The sequence below is a fragment of the Squalius cephalus genome, assembly GCF_949319135.1.
Source record: "Squalius cephalus genome assembly, chromosome: 21".
NCBI lineage: Eukaryota > Metazoa > Chordata > Actinopteri > Cypriniformes > Leuciscidae > Squalius > Squalius cephalus.
The window spans coordinates 2,653,299-2,655,893 of NC_137142.1; the positions used below are offsets into that span (position 1 = coordinate 2,653,299).

A 2,595-nucleotide genomic window follows, 5' to 3' on the forward strand; every position below is an offset into this window, starting at 1 on the left:
TTTTTTTTTTTTTTTTGTCTGGAGCCCTAGGCACTGCTTACACTGTTTTCTAGGCAACTTAACAGATCAGCCTTGTTTCCAGAGCGTAGTCCACCATGAGAGAGTGATGGAAGGTAGGCCTGATTTTCGTGTTTAAAGAAGTTTTCTAGGTTCCCATCACAGGTCTGACAGGTGATGTAGAGTGTGGAAAAGTCATTTTTCAGTGAGTTTTGTCTTGGACTGTCCTCTTATTGGAGCTGTTTTAATAAGAGAGCTTGTTCCTTTTCAAAGGGGTGGTGATGGGTTTCGTGCCCTGCATCTCTGTAACAAAGAGTTTGTACTGCTCTTGGCCCATCCTCTCTGCAACCCGAACAGCATCCACAACAGCTTGGTCTGCTAATTCTCTTGAGTCCAGCTTCAGAAGGTTGTTGTCTTCTGTGAAGGGGTTCCCATTTCCTCAATCACGTCAACCAATTTTTGGCCTATTCATGAGAGTGTACAAAGATTCATTTATGACAGTGAACATCAGTTCCACATCTCCTGGACTAAAACACAAATGTACCATTTTGATCTGATATAGGCTATTTATTAAAAGGTGTGGTTGTAGTTTCACTTCTAAAAACATTAGTTTAAACAGTTTATGCAAATGCAAAGTTTTAAAGGTTAGAATGACACATCATACATAAAGTGGCGTAGTTATGGACTTTAGCTGCAAATAATGACACTTGAAATTGAAACCATGACTGTAGCTGAAGATTCAGAATGCGTGTGTCAGTGTGACGTCACAGAGATTGAGCTTCATCTCGTCATAACGGAAATAACTGGTACAACATCTAAAAGCCCTGTCCTACACTATACATGTGACATTCAACAAAGAGTAACATGGTATTACCATGGGTTTTGGACTTGAGCCAGAATACCATGTAAAGATCATGGTGAAGTCCAGCATCATAATGCATATTTTATAAGACCAAAAACAAAGAGCCCTGGATGAAATCCAAATTTGCTTACAAACCAATGAAGGAAACAAATGTCTTCTAGTGTGTCAATGAAGCTGCCATGTGCGCTTAAACCACTTCCCTGATATCATTAAATGCCAGTCTACCAACCATATCCTCAAACCATGCAATATATATTTGATTGCCCACAATGCACATGCTTTAATTCAATGCTTTTATTAATTTGAGGAGTGTTTCAGAGAAAATATTAAGAGATTGAATTTCAGAACAACATTTGTGATAAGATCAGAAAGAGTGAGTGTAGTACAAAGTAAATGTGGAGCAGGATGACCAATTATGATCTCACGCGTCCGAAACACAAATATAGTTCATTGAGGTTGAACAGGGTGCATCGTTCCAGCAACGGTTAGCTGTAGGGTGGAATAATGAAATCAGTTACTCTTGATCATTATAGCGGTAATCAGTGGTGTTCAATTTAAGGCAATTGGTGAAATCCAAATGGGTAATTTAATGTTACCGTATGATATGAAATTATAGGATTGCAAATTAGTTTTAAAAAAGCGCACTCACAGGTCCAGTTGATCTCCAAACAGTTCTCAGGAACACCAGCATTGTTAGGTTCTCCAGAGCACCAGTTGGTATAGTCATACACAGTTCCATCACTCCAAAACCACTCTCCGTCCTAATAAGTGAAGAGAATGAATACAAAAAGTGCACTACTGTAGTCAGACTTAAGCCAATTAAGTTCAGCTTTGAAATCAAACCATCTTCATTAGAAACTTTGCCTTTGATTAAAGCAGAAATTTCACTTTAGACAAACAAATAGGTTTCTATAGGGCACACAATTTAACTTACTTGTTCACCATCATGAGCACCAACCCAAGTTCTTGTGGAAAACGGCAACAGACTCCGCAGGAAATCATTCTCTGCTTGATCATGCACAGATGCGAGATTCGCACCAAGAGTTTGACAGTTTCTCTGAAGAGACAGATTTGTCATTACAAAATCTAAACTTTTTAGCAGAAAGCATAAATGACTTTAAACAACATTTTAGTCACTTGCAAACAAAGAAACATTCCCACTTATATTAAGAGTATTTAATCTGTACTAATATTTAAATTAAAAATAAGCTTACAGAATCAAATATTTTTACATTGTACTACTAATTTATTTTTAAATGCAAGCAATTAATACAGCTGTAATTAGATCCAGGATAACTTTGTTGACCCGGTGTTAACCCACCCTTAAACCTAACCATACCATCAAACCTGTCCCTAACCTTACCCAAATCCCACCTCAATAGCAGCAAAAGTGTTTTATATTAACACAAATACATTGTACCAAACTATTTAGATGTAGTTAAAGACATCTAATAAAATAAAAAAAACTTTGTTGTATAATCAACCCGGTCACACTAAATGTGTCTCTATAGCCTACGACACATTGGGTTTATCGTGCAATATATACGCCAAAATGAGTTTACGTGCATAAGATACGCATGGGTAGGTTTAGTAGTGGTGTAGGGTACGTGCATACGCATGGGTAGGTTTAGTAGTGGTGTAGGGTACGTGCATACGCATGGGTAGGTTTAGTAGTGGTGTAGGGTACGTGCATACGCATGGGTAGGATTAGTCATATGGGGTGCGTGTGTATTACA

The 2,595-nt window shown here is 37.9% G+C and overlaps 1 long non-coding RNA gene across 1 annotated transcript; it reads right to left on the reverse strand.

Annotated features, from left to right (window-relative positions):
* Positions 1 to 1,135: 1,135 nt before the first annotated feature.
* LOC307149497 lies at positions 1,136 to 1,845 on the reverse strand. The gene is made up of 3 exons (XR_013819570.1): positions 1,794 to 1,845; positions 1,509 to 1,620; positions 1,136 to 1,348 (listed from the first exon to the last, which is right to left on the reverse strand). It is a non-coding gene; the product is annotated as an uncharacterized lncRNA (long non-coding RNA).
* Between the last annotated feature and the right edge of the window lie 750 nt (positions 1,846 to 2,595).